At 38.2% G+C, this 14,798-nt stretch overlaps 1 protein-coding gene and 1 pseudogene across 2 annotated transcripts in view; one reads left to right on the forward strand and one right to left on the reverse strand.

Annotated features, from left to right (window-relative positions):
- The window catches only part of FGD4 (FYVE, RhoGEF and PH domain containing 4), a 206,440-nt gene that overhangs the window by 138,297 nt on the left and 53,345 nt on the right, over positions 1 to 14,798 (reverse strand). The window lies entirely within an intron of this gene.
- LOC113632300 (40S ribosomal protein S12 pseudogene) lies at positions 11,228 to 11,660 on the forward strand (annotated as a pseudogene).

Below are 14,798 nucleotides of genomic sequence, written 5' to 3' on the forward strand. Positions count from 1 at the left end.
AAAAAAAAAAAAAAAAAAAAAAAAAAAAAAAAAAAAAAAACTAGGTCATAAAGAATCTTAGCATATTTTTTCATGGTCATAAGAAAGTCATAAGAAATGCTGAATAGCAAAACCAAGGTCCCCCCAAGCAAAGGGACCTTGTTTCCTTCCCGGGTTACTAGCAATCCCAAATGACTTCTTCATTTAAAAAAAAAAAAATCAGGATTTTAAAGGAGAGGCACCAATGAGCAAACTTTCCATCCCTGCCATGCTTGTAAGAGAAAATTACTAATTAAAGTCAATGTTTTAGATAATGTATCACATAACATAGACGTCTCAAAACATCTAAGGTTTATCACCACATGGATTTAACATTTACATAATAACCCAAATTCTAATTTCCCTTTCACGTGATATTTAGATGGTGTAGTCAGAATCAAACTATAATATCTAGACTCAGTACAACTTTGCAACAGCACTTCTTCAAATTATTCTGTTTCTGAAAGAATAACAAACTGAAAATAGTGTATTACCTTAAAGTACTTGAGGAAATTTTGACAGGTAGAATAAAATAAACATTAATGTAGCTTATGAACCAAGAAGTGGAAACATGGAGAAAACTACTTGGAGAAACACATGCTAAAATCACAAAGCCTTAGAAATTTAGAAATCCTCCCTTTGTATGGATAAGAAAACTGAGGCCAGGAGTGTTAAGGTAGGATAGATACAGACATACTGATATTAGAGAGACAAGATATATACATTTCAGATATTCTCATAGATTTTTTTCAGTTCAATTTCCATAGCATTATATTTCTAAATTAGCTCTTTCTTAAACGTGCTGTCATCCAGTATACTACTTTCACAGGGTGGTGGTCTTGAGAGCTACTAACTGGCCTGTAACAATCACTTACTATCAATGAATATTGTTATTATAAGCTTTGAAAGCTTATCTCTATGAAATGAAAGGCATAGTAATGAGACATGGCATGTTCATACAGTGTGAGGTATCCAACCGAGGGCTAATGCTTTCCAAACTTCACCAACCCAAGCCAGCATCCCCACCCAGATCAGCTGAGGGCTGAGAGTGTCCTCTGCAGAGTCAGGGTAGGTTTTGCACAGGAAGTGTTGGTGTATGTGCTCAGGCATGAGTGATGAAGTCAAATGAGGACGTCAGCATTTTTGGTTCCTTCTCTTTAGTTTAGAGGAATACAGCAGGAAACTTCAAACTGACCACATGCCAGTGAACGACTGGCTGAAACTGGAACTGTTCTGCTCTGCTACAGTGCACCAGGGCTGGAAGGATCCAAATAAGTATGTTGGCTCTGGTTCTTGACCTCTTTTTCAATGGTTTAGCAGTTTAGCAGGCAAAGAAAAAGAAAATTCATATGGAACATTTTCTGATAATTTGACATTGTACATTGTAGATTTTTAATATATCTTTATAATTAAGTAAACCCTTTCTTTTTTTTCTTTTTTTTTTTTTTTTTTGCGGTGGGCGGTCCTCTTCCTGTTGTGGCCTCTCCCGTTGCAGAGCGCAGGCTCAGCGGCCATGGCTCATGGGCCCAGCCGCTCTGCGGCATGTGGGATCTTCCCAGACCGGGGCACGAACCCATGTTCCCTGCAACAGCAGGCGGACTCTCAACCACCGCGCCACCAGGGAAGCCCCTAAGTAAACCCTTTCACTGTTCATTCAGATATTATGTGAATATAGCTGTAGAAACATGTTACAGGAATTGCACTGAAATAAAATTTCATAAATGTGTGCTTTTATTTGTCTTAGTTTTCTGCTTATACTTTGGTCTGCTAGATTTTACAAAAACAGATTTATCCCTCTTGGCTTTAAATCAAGTGATTTTGATCAATTTAGCCACACATTAAGAACAGCTTTAGGAACCACAATATCAACCAATTTGTTATAAAGCCAAAATTAGTACTCCCCCAAGAAAACCATTATTATGTGGCTAAAAATAAATCTTCATAAAAGAGTAAACAAAGCTATTTGTTTGCTCCTAACACCATCGTCATTCCATTCCATGTCTTGATAAAATTAATATTATGATCAGTAATTACAGCTCTGTATTATTATATACCCTTCTCATAACAACCCTAACAAAAAGGCATTAATTAGCCCCATTGTATAGATGGTAAAACTGAGAACTAAAGTTAAATAACTTAGACAGTAACTGGCAGAGCTGCAATTCAAACCCTGGACTTTTTAACTTCAAAACCTGATATCTAAAATGCAAACTGCCTGCCATTCTCCCAAAGTTTTCCCAAAATTACTAACCTGTGAAAGGATAAGAAAAACTTTTACCCTATGTCTGAGTTTTCTTGACTTTAACCCCCAAACTCAAATACTAAAACTGTTCATGCCTGCTAAAACAAACTTCCTCTTTCTACTTCATGTGACTCTTGCCATAAGTAAGTTCCTCAAAACTTTGTATTTAATCTACTTGTAAGTGAAGAGTTTTATACATAGCCTAAAACATTAGAATAATTTTAGAATAACATCCTATAGTCCACCAGAGCAATAGTCAGTTTTATCTTAATTTGCTTATTAGTTATGAGAATGAGAAGAGTCACTTCCCTCAAGGTCACTTTGAACCAGAAACAGAATTCTGGTTTAAGGTCTGGTCGCTAAACCATGCTTCCTCTGCAATAGTAAGCTACCATTGGTAAACTGGTCACTAAGAAACAGAAAATAACAAAAAATATGGGATGTTTAAAGTATTCTTCCTGCTGATACCTCTTTCCCCTACCTGTCCACCCCTTCTATTTTGCCCATTGCCTATATATTCTATATTGTGATTATGGAAAGAAAGTGCAACTGCCTTGGCAGATAAGGAAAAAAACCTATTCCTATTTCAAACATGAAGCAAATGTTTCATTCCCTTTTCTTATTAAAATATGGGGTATAGCCTCAAAAATCATGGTAGCTTTTAAAAGCATCACATTAAATCCATTTTTTTTCTATTTAAATTTTGCTGGTACATACTAATGTCTTTTGATTTATAAATTTAAGATAGTTTACTAAGAAATGTGTAGGTGCCCACATGTATGGCAAATGGCATTGATTTGTCTAAGGCAGTTGTGCCAATTGAACTTTCTGTGTTGATGGAAATGTTCTATATTTGTGCTATAGTATAAGGTAGCCACATGAGCATTTGAAACATGACTTGTGTGATCAAGGAACTAAAATTTTATTTTAGTTAATTTTAAAAGCAACTTGGGGCTAGTGGACCACACATGGCTAAGTCTGGGTATACGTATATATATTTTGAATAAAATATATAAAATACATAAGTGTATTTTGAAATAATTATTGACTCATAGGAAGTTGCAAAAATACTACAGAGAGGCCCAGTTTCCCCTAATCATTATGTCATATTATATAACCATAAATACAATACCAAAACCAAGAAACTGACATTTGTACAATGTGTATGTTTAGTTCTATGCCATTTTATCACTTGAATAGACTTGTGTAACCTCCGCCACAATCAAGATACTGAACAATTCCATCATCATGAAGAGCTCCCTCATGCCACCCCTTTGTAGTCATACCCAACACCCTTCTCCTCACCGTCCCTAACCCCTGGCAGCCACTAATCTGTTGTCCATATCATGCTGTCATTTACAGAATGCTTTGTAAGTGGAATCCTACAGTATGTGACTTTTTGAGATTGGCTTTTTTCACTCAACCTAATGCCCTTGAGATCCATTCAAGTTCTTGTAAGCATCAATAGTGTTCCTTTTTATTGGCGTGTTGAATTCCATAATGTGGATGTTCCACAGTTTAGCCATTCATGTTAATGAACATGAGTTTGTTCACAACTTCGGGCTATTACAAATAAAACTGCCATGAACATTTTGCACAGGTTTTAGTGTGGATCTAAGTTTTCATTTCCCTGGGATAAATGCTCCAAAGTGCAAATGCTAGATTATACGATGAGTGTCCACATGTGCTTATTTTCATTTGTCATCTGTATATCTTTTCTTGGCGAAATGTGTCTTCATGTTGTTTGCCCATTTTCTAATTAGACTGTTTGAGTTGTTTCTGTCGAGTTTTTTTTGTTTGTTTGCTTTATTTTGTTTTTGCGGTATGCGGGCCTCTCACTGTTGTGGCCTCTCCCGTTGCGGAGCACAGGCTCCGGATGCGCAGGCTCAGTGGCCATGGCTCACGGGCCCAGCCACTCCGCAGCATGTGGGACCTTCCCGGACCGGGGCACGAACCCGTGTCCCCTGCAGCGGCAGGCGGACTCTCAACCACTGTGCCACCAGGGAAGCCCTCTGTTGAGTTTTGACAGTTCTTTATATATTTTAGATAGGAGTCCTTTGTCAAATATAGGGTTTCCAAATATTTTTCTAGTCTATAGCTTTTCTTTTCACCCTTTTAACAGGCAAAAGTTTTAAATTTTGATGAATTTTTTCTTTGGCTGCATTGGGTCTTCGTTGCTGCACGCAGGCTTTCTCTAGTTGTGGCAAGCAGGGACTACATTTCGTTGCAGCACACGGACTTCTCACTGTGGTGGCTTCTTCTCTTGTTGTGGAGCGCAGGCTTCAGTAGTCGTGGCATGCGGGCCCTAGAGCGCACGAGCTTCAGTAATTGAGGCGCGCAAGCTCTAGGGCACGTGGGCTTCAGTATTTGCACTGCATGGGCTCAGTAGCTGTGGCACGTGGGCTAAGCAGTTGTGGCTCGAGGGCTCTAGAGTGCAGGCTCACTAGTTGTGACACATGGGCTCAGCTGCTCCGCAGCATGTGCAATCTTCCCAGACCAGGGTTCGAACCTGAGTCCCCTGTGTTGGCAGGCAGATTCTTAACCACTGTGCCACCAGAGAAGTCCCTTGATGAAATTTTATTTATCAGTCTTTTCTTTTATATTCATGCTTTTGGTCACATGGCTAATAACTTTTTTTAAAATTTTTTACTGGAGTATAGTTGATTTACAATGTTGTTAGTTTCAGGTGTACAGCAAAGTGAATCAGTTATACATATACATATGTCCACTTTTTAAATTTTTAAAAATTTTTTTTAATTTTTATTTTTTGCGGTACGCGGGACTCTCACGGTTGTGGCCTCTCCCTTTGCGGGGCACAGGCTCCGGACACACAGGCTCAGAGGCCATGGCTCACGGGCCCAGCCGCTCTGCGGCATGTGGGATCTTTCTGGGCCGGGGCACGAACCCGTGTCCCCTGCATCGGCAGGCGGACTCTCAACCACTGCGCCACCAGGGAAGCCCTCCACTCTTTTTTTAGATTCTTTTCCCATATAGGCCATTACTGAGTATTGAGTAGAGTTCCCTGTGCTATACAGTAGGTTCTTATTAGTTATCTATTTTATATGTAATAGTGTGTATACGTCAATCCCAATCTCCCAGTTTATCCCTCCCGCCTTATTCCCCAGTAACCATAAGTTTGTTTTCTACATCTGTGACTCTACTTCTGTTTTTTTTTAACTTTTTATTTTATATTGGAGTATAGTTGATTAAAAATGTTGTGATAGTTTGAGGTGTACAGCAAAGTGATTCGGTTATACATATACATGTATCCTTTTTCAAATTATTTTCCCATTTAGGTTGTTCATAGTTCCTGTACTATACAGTAGGTCCTTGTTCGTTATCCATTTTTATTTTCCTTTAATTTTATTTAATTTTGGTCATGCCACACGGCATGTGGTATCTTAGTTCCCTGACCAGGTATCGAACCTATGCCCCCTGCTATGGAAGCGTGGAGTCTTAACCACTGGACCGCCAGGGAAGTCCCGGTTATCCATTTTAAATATAGCACTGTGTACATGTCAGTCCCAAACTCCCTATCAATCCCTTCCCCCCGGTAACCATAAGTTCTTTCATGAGTCTGTTTCTGTTCTGTAAATAAGTTCATTTGTACCCTTTTTAAAAATTCCACATATAAGTGAGATCATATGATATTTGTCTTTCTGTGTCTGACTTACTTCACTCAGTATGACAATCTCTAGGTCCATCCATGTTGCTGCAAACGGCATTATTTTGTTCTTTTTTATGGCTGAGTAATATTCCATTGTATATATGTACCATACTTTCTTTATCCATTCCTCTGTTGATGGACATTTAGGTTGCTTCCATGTCCTGGCTATTGTAAATAGTGCTGCAATGAACATTGGGGTGCACGTATCTTTTCAAATTATGTTTTTTTCTGGGTATATATGGCTAATAACTTTTTGCCAAGCCCTAAAGATTTTCTCCTATGCTGTCTTTTAAAAGTTTTGCAGTTTTATGTTTTACTTTTTTTTTTTTTAAGATTTAACTTTTTTTTTTCTTTTTTTTGCGGTACGCGGGTCTCTCACTGTTGTGGCCTCTCCTGTTGCGGAGCACAGGCTCCGGACGCGCAGGCTCAGCGGCCATGGCTCACGGGCCCGGCCACTCCACGGCATGTGGGATCTTCCCAGACCGGGGCATGAACCCGTGTCCCCAGCATCGGCAGGCGGACTCTCAACTACTGCGCCACCAGGGAAACCCTATGTTTTACATTTAAATTGATAACCTATTTTGAGTTAATTTATGGATATATTCTAAGGTTTAGGGTTTGGGGGTTTTCTTTTTTTTTTTTTTGGTCTATAGATATCCAATTGCTCTAGCACCATTTGTTGAAGAGACAAACTGTATTACTCTTGCAGCTTTGTCAAAAATCAGCTGGCTCTACCTGTGTGAGGCTACTTCTAATTTCTCTATTCTGTTGCATTTATCTATTCGTCTATCCCTCTGGCAATACCATAGTCTTGATTGCTGTAGCCACATGTCTTAAAACTGGATAGAGTGATTCTCCCAACATTGTTCTTCTTTCTCAAAACTCTTTTAGCTATTCTAGTTACTCTGTCTTTCTATGTAAATTTTAGAATAATCTTATCCACACCTATAAAAATTTTCCTAGAATTTTGATAAGAATTGTGTTAAACCTTTATATTAATTGGGGAGATCATCTTTACTATATTGAGAGTTTTCTAATCCAGGAACACAGTATGTCTCTCCATTTATTTAGATCTTTGATTTCATTCATCAACACTTTATAGATTTCATGGGTATATTTTTTAACAGCAACCCAAAGGAAGAACTAGAAATAGCTTGTAAATGCTACCAAAATAAAAAGTGGTAGTTCAAACAAGTTCTGGGAGTCAAAATGATCTTGGTTAACTAGAGTTAAAAATCAAGAATACCACAAGCACAACAAATATACCCATTGGGGCAAATAAGCAGATTTTGTTGAAAGACTGGCTTTATATAATTTACAAAGAAATGAAAGGGCACCATAGGGCATTTTGCAATTAAAACAATAAACAAGGCAGATTAAAGGTATAAAACAGATAAAGTATCCTCCAATTACATGCAGCACTGTCTTCCTCCCTTTTTTGATTATATTAATTCTATGTATCAAACCTGTGCATTACTTATGCAACAACAGAAGAGAAGGGCTCTAAATCACATAATTTCAAAGGTCCCTTCCAAGTCCTACATTAAATTATTTTACGAATTATATTTTTAAAGAGTTCATGGTTAAAAAGGTTTTATGAATTTTGCTGCTTAGGTATCTATGGAGGGCAGGTCAAGTGGAAAAATAATTCTGTTGAATGTAAATATATGTAACTATTTGGACAATTTACTAAAGCTATGGGGAAAAGCGGGATATGAGAAAATCTGAAGGGGATTAAAATTAGTTAGTCGAGAAATGAATATTCTATGAAAATACCTGGAAGGTAATCAGGAACTACCCAAGGGAAATAAAGGACAATTTTTAAATACATACAAAAATACATTCTTAACAACTGGAGTTCAAAATAGTGAGACTACAGTAGGCTGTATAAACCCTGAAATAAGTAAGATCCTATTTAATGACTAGTGAAGTACAGTTGTGAAGACAGGAGAGTACCAAAATAACTCAGCAACCTCACCCCCACCCCCCACCAACATTCTACAGGTGTCTAACCCAAGCCTTCAGAAAACCATGCCAAGCTTTCAAATCTGACGGGGAAGGAAGAATTTGAAGACTGGAGAGTAGGAAGCAAATAACAGTGACCATTTCCTATTCACCTAAGTGTCCCCAGAATGCTTTACTAGTTCTCACACTCACACTAATTGCTTGATGGATTGATGAGTACCTAAGACACCCCAAAACAAGTGGAAGTTTAATTTGTAAAGAAACAGAAGATGGTATTTTCTGACAACGAAGAGCATAGGCATCACTTTCCAAACTGCTGGTAATGATATCATGCCAGGGAAGTTTGACGCTGAAGAGTATCAAGAAGAAGCTAGGGGCTTCCCTGGTGGCCCAGTGGTTAAAAATCCACCTGCCAATGCAGGGGACACGGGTTCGAGCCCTGGTCTGGGAAGATCCCACGTGCCGCAGAGCAACTGAGCCCGTGTGCCACAACTACTGAGCCTGCACACTAGAGCCCGCGAGCCACAACTACTAAGCCCACGTGCTGCAACTACTGAAGCCCACGCACCTAGAGCCCATGCTCCACAACAAGAGAAGCCACAGCAATAAGAAGCCTGTGCACCGCAATGAAGAGTAGCGCCCGCTTGCCACAACTAGAGAAAACCCGCACGCAGCAAAGAAGACCCAATGCAGCCAAAAATAAACAAATTAAAATAAATAAATTTTAAAAAGAAAAAATGAATGGTGGACCTTCTGGGCTGGAAAAAAAAATTAAAAAAAAAAAAAGAAGCTAGAAGGATCCCTCATACAGAATCATAAATACATGTATAATAATCATCTCATCCACACCACCCATTATCTCATTCCTGAATATATCATTGCACCAGACTTCATAGGGTAGTAGGAGAATAAAGAAGAAAAACATAAAAAGAAGAACGAAGGAGAGACAGAAAGAGGAAGCAAATTATTAGTCACACTTGACAACTACTGTGGAAGAGTAAAAGTAAAAGCAAGTGAGGGAAACCAATGTTGCCCCAAACATTTTTATAAACAATCAAATTAAAGAAAACATGCTCAAATTATTTCAATATTTAACAACTTATCAGTGCTATCAAGATAACGTATAACGAAACCCCAAAGCATGAAATCAAAGCTAAAAAAGGAACTAAAGTTAAAGGTCAAAGATTTAATACCAGTCAGATTATATGAATTTTAAAGCTACAAGATGTATTTAAACTCTTTTGAATCACTATTGTAATAGAGCATTAATTTGATTTTAAGAGCTTCAAATTGGATAGCGAAAAATTTACTAACGTAAGTGCTTAACAAATTCAGGAAGTCATTTACTAGCCTGTATGACCTTACCTAATAGATGATTTGGGTGAATAAGCAAAAGCTTGGGCAACCATCGTCTGTTTTGTCCTCTCTTGCCAATCTGGAAAGAGCTGCACACAAAAGTTCCAAATGATAGAAAACCTTGGGATCCTTTCATCCCATTATTCACCCTCTGCTTTACCACAATCACTTCAACAAAGCATCCAGAGTCCCCCTTTCATTGCACACAACTCTTAAACAGCATTTTGTCCCTATTTCAAGAAGGGGAATCTTTGGAAGGGGACTATTTCTCTACATGTGGTAACACAGAAGGCAACCTTTACTAAAAATAAACAGGTCAGTGTTAAGACCAAATAAGATACATAAGTGCATTCAGACATCCCTGTCGCATACAAATCTTGATACCAGAGGTGCTTAAGAGTAAATAAATAAATAAATATTGGCTACCCAATGCTTAGTGCAGTGCCTGGAACAGAGTTCATAATTAATAAACATTTGTTAAATGAAAAAAAAAGTATTATTCTGATGAGAAGGAATTTTTTTTTAAACATCATTATTGGAGCATAATTGCTTTACAATGGTGTGTTAGTTTCTGCTGTATAACAAAGTGAATAAGCTATATGTATACATATACCCCCATATCCCCTCCCTCTTGCGTCTCCCTCCCACCCTCCCTATCTCACCCCTCTAGGTGATCACAAAGCACCAAGCTGATCTCCCTGTGGATGAGAAGGAATTTAAAAATTAATTCTACCCCCCAAAAATGACTTTTGTCCACCAGTAAAATATAACATTTAAAATTTTCACAGATATTGAAATGCTCTTTATATATAAAAGTTTTCTTTTAACCTTCTTCCAGAGCTCACGACTTTACTTCAAATAATAAACAATTATTTTTCACCATCTCATAACTTGAGCCAAGAGTGCCTTTTCAATACTGTCAAAAAAAAAAAACCCCTAACAGAGTAGAGTGGACTCATGACAGCCACATACTCTCTGTCACTACTCCCACCAAAAGGTGGGGTCTATTTTGCCACCTCCTTGATTCTGGATTGGGCCTACGACTGTCCAAAGGAAAAAGGGCAGAAATGACATTGTGCCAATCCTGGGCTAAATCTTTAAGAGGCCTGGCAACTTCTGCCTCCTTCTTTTTGGAGTCCAACTGCCATGCTGTGAGCAGGTCCAAACAGCCACATGAAATGAGAAAAGCCCACATGGAAAAGAAGAAATACCCAGCTGACAGCACCTACTTGCCAGGCATGAAAATGAGCTATCTCGAAAATAAATCCTACAGCCCTAATCAAGTTGTCTCAGCTGACAGCACACAGACTGTGAGATATGGTGAGCTGTCCTTATCAAACCCTACCAAATCCCAAAATCGTGAGCAAAAACACCATTGTTGTTTTAAGCCACTAATTTTGGAGGTGATTTGTTATGCAGCAATAGATAACTGAAACAAAATTTGGTACCAAAAGTGGGGTTCTGCTGCAACAAAAACCTAAAATATGTACTGGCTTTGGATCCACGTGGTGGGTGGAAGCTGGAAGAGTTTTGAGGAGATTGCTAATAAAGATTTGAAAAAGGTGAAGAAGTGTATCAGTGCCTGAAGAAAAGGGACCCAAGTTATGTACTGTGAGAACAATTAGCAAACCATTGCATGCAGTGATGTGGAAGGTGGAAATGGTACCTAATGACCTCAATGATCTGGCTAAGGAAAATTCAAGGAAGAAAGTTGAAAGTATCAACTGATTCATTTTAACTGCCTATATAGTGAGATGAACTAAAAAAGGCACTGTTTGGTTCCTTTTCAAACAGAATTTAGAGGAAATATAAAGGGGTCAGATTTGACCAGTTCAAAAATAAAACCATTGCTCATTTCAGCATCTTAGCAAAAAATAAGCTCAAAGTAAGAAATGGCTCCAGGTAGCTCTTTCCCTGCTGTGGCAGAGTCCCGCGGAGGTGGAGGCTCGGGTGCATTCAAGATTCAGCTCCACCCGTAAGCCACTGCCATAGCCACCACCATAGCTGAAAAAAGCACTGCTGCCAGAGGTATAATGGATGTTAATACTGCTCTGCAAGAGGTGCTTAAGACCGCCCTCATCCACGATGGCCTAGCATGTGGAATTCGTGAAGCTGCCAAAGCCTTAGACAAGCTCCAAGCCCATCTTTGTGTGTTTGAATCCAACTGTGATGAGCCTATGTAAGTCAAGTTGGTGGAGGCCCTTTGCGCTGAGCACCAAATCAACCTGATTAAGGTTGATGACAACAAGAAACTAGGGGAATGAGTAGGTCTCTGTAAAATTGACAGGGAAAACCCTGTAACGTGGTTGGTTGTGTGGTGGTTAGGGACTATGGCAAACAGTCTCAGGCCAAGGATGTCATCGAGGAGTACTTCATATGCAAGAAATGATCAAATAAAAAAAACGGGCTCTTGGGACTTTCCTGGTGGTCCAGTGGTAAAGGATCTGCCTTACAATGCAGGGCACATGGGTTCGATCCCTGGTCACGGAACTAAGATCCCACATGCCGCGGGGCAACTGAGCCAGCGCACCACAACTACTGAGCTCGCAAGGCTCAACTATAGAACCCGTGTACCTCAACAAAAGATCCCGTATGCCTCAACGAAGATCCCGTGTTCCACAACACCAATGCAGCCAAAAAGACCCGATTCAGCCAAAAATATAAAAATAAAATAAATAAATAAATAATCTTTAAAAAAACACAACTGGGGTCTTGTGGAAGGGAGGGAGGGAGGGAGGGAGGGAGGAATGGCTCAGGGCAAAGATCAAATCCTGCATTGCCAGTAAAATGTGGCCTTGAGGATGTGGCTGTACAACCCTTTGTTGACCCCTCATAAAGATTTTAGGTTCCTCATAGACTTTTTCCTTTAGACCAGTGGTTCTAAAATTTTGTGTACACACTTCTAGGTACTCATGTCCTTGTAGAGTCCCTTCCCACATTGACTCTGGGCTGAGCCTATTACTACTTAGACGATTAGAATAGGACAGAAATGATGCAGTACCAATTCTGGGCCCAGACCTTATTTGGTTGGGCAGCATCTATTTTTTCCATTTTGGAACCCAGACACCTCAGGTGACCTAAGCAGCCACTGGGTCCTAGCTGAGCTCCTATCCAAACCTCAGAGGATCACAGCCTTTCTAGCAACCAGCTGACAGGACATGAAAACAGAACTGCCTGGTCAACCCACTGAACCACAAAATAACAAACTGCTGCTTTAAGCTACTAACAAGTTTTGGAGTGGTTTATTACACTAAAATAAATAACCGAAACACAGGTCCCTTTTAGTGGTATTTTAAACTTCACTTCTCTCTAGTCACGATAGACTAGATAATTATGAAGAAATGTAATGGAAACTTTTTGTTCTAAAAATTTAATGTCCAGCATGGATAGATCTAGAGATTATCATACTAAGTGAAATAAGCCAGACAAAGACAAATATCATATGGTATCATTTATATGAAGAATTTAAAAAAAAAAAAAAGAAAAAGATACAAGTGAACTTATATACAAAACAGAAATAGACCCACAGACATAGAAAACAAACTTATGGTTACCAAAGGAGAAAGGGGGGAGATGATAAATTAGGAGTTTGGGATTAACATATGCACACTACTATATATAAAATAGATAACCAACAAGGACTTACTATATGGCACAGGGAACTATACTCAATATTTTGTAATAACCTATAAGGGAAATGAATCTGAAAAAGAACATATATATATATATATATATGTGTGTATATATATATATGTATGTATGTATAACTGAATCACTTCGCTGTACACCTTAAAATAACACATTGTAAATCAACTATATTTCAATTTAAAAAATATATATATTATACCTAAGATCAATTTAACCATCATTTAAGCAAATGAAACATACCTTCTAAGTCTCAGGAAACTTTTTTTAGAGGCTATCTTACAGACAGATCTTAGAGTCTTAAGCCACTAATAATAACAAAAACTTAACAGCTTCCATTTTCAGTAGAAAACAATAAGCACCTACACAGGCCATCAGGGAGGACTGACCAGGGAAGGAGATCTTAGCAAGGCATACCAGGGGTACAGACAAAACTGAGGAAGGCCCTGTGTATCAGATAAATTCACAATAGGAATTTGGAAGTCAGCAGGGGATACACAGACACCAAACAATCTGTGGTAACAGCCAGGGAATCCTCAAGGCACAGTCACAAGAGTGAAGATGGCAGGTCTTCCAAAGCCTGTTGTTATGGCAACCAGCAAAGATTTTTAACATCCGAAACTCCAATAAGAATTTGTAAGCTCTGCTTTCTCTTGTGTTGATGCAGTTGCTACCCATCTGCTTAGCTCCTTTGGATTTAAAGAGCCCTAAATATCTGAGCCATCATCCCTCTTTCAGTCCATCCTATGGATGACCATGATGGCATATAGGGAGCCTGGAGGCTTTCTGCATCTTGAGAATAGGGACAATAATAGTAAATCCCTCATAAGATGGTAGCATTATTCTTCTAATTTTCACAGAACAGTGCTTAGAAGAGTTCTAGGCACATAGTAAACTCTCAATATGTTACACTATCAACAAATTACATTTGGTAAATTTGTTCAATTACAAGTGCATCTGCCCTAAAAACAATAACTTTCAAAGAAAAAAAATTAAAAGAATATCAACTCATAAGCCTATTAATAGGGAACTGGTTTAAACAAATTGTAGTACAGCTATAAAATGAAACACTATGCTGCCTTAAAAGAGATAATAAATAAAATAAAGGAAGAGGATTTTAAAAGATTCGATGTGGGAAATTTCTAATATAAGTGAAAAACCAAGTTGAAAAAAACATATAATTCCACTTTTAAAGTAAGTATATACTGTTGTATATGCATAGAAAAGAATCTGTTAGAAGCCACCAGGCTAAACAGACACCACAATCTGGGTGGGAATTCCACTTTCTACATAATATACCACTATAACATTTGTTGCTGTTGCTGTCTTTTAACAGTAAGAACAAATGACTCTTATAATCATAAAAACATTAATGTGAAGGCACACAGATCCTTCTTAAAACAAAGCATGCTTTTACCTGAGTTTGTTCACAAGTTTTCAGTGCTCATTCTTATTCAGCACACAAGCAGCTCAGGTCTGTTTTTAGAACAGTGTCAGAAGCTGCTATATGAGCTGTTTCCTGTACTGGGCAGCTATTTTTAATTAATGAACATTTTGTTGTTAAGAGTTCACTGGAAAAATAGAAACACCACCATTGCTGCAAGTTAAACTAAAGAAAGGCTTATTCTCTAAAATAAAATGAAAGGTTTAAGTTATAAAAAAAGTATTCCACTTTAAAAAGTATTAAGGTATATAGTATTTAGTATTAAATATTTCCACTATGATATTGAGATAAATTAGTTTCATTTAAAAATTCCTGAAGGAGATCTAATTCTATTTACTTAGTTTCTCCTAAAAAATAATACAGCATTCTTTATATAGTGGGGACTCAAATGTGAGCTGTGGAAAAATCAGAGGTAAGAGAAAAGAGGATGAATACAGAAATAGAATAAGATTTCTTTCAAA

This window comes from Aethalodelphis obliquidens, unplaced genomic scaffold, assembly GCF_003676395.1.
Source record: "Aethalodelphis obliquidens isolate GAN/ISIS:26980383/991018 unplaced genomic scaffold, ASM367639v1 scaffold36, whole genome shotgun sequence".
NCBI lineage: Eukaryota > Metazoa > Chordata > Mammalia > Artiodactyla > Delphinidae > Aethalodelphis > Aethalodelphis obliquidens.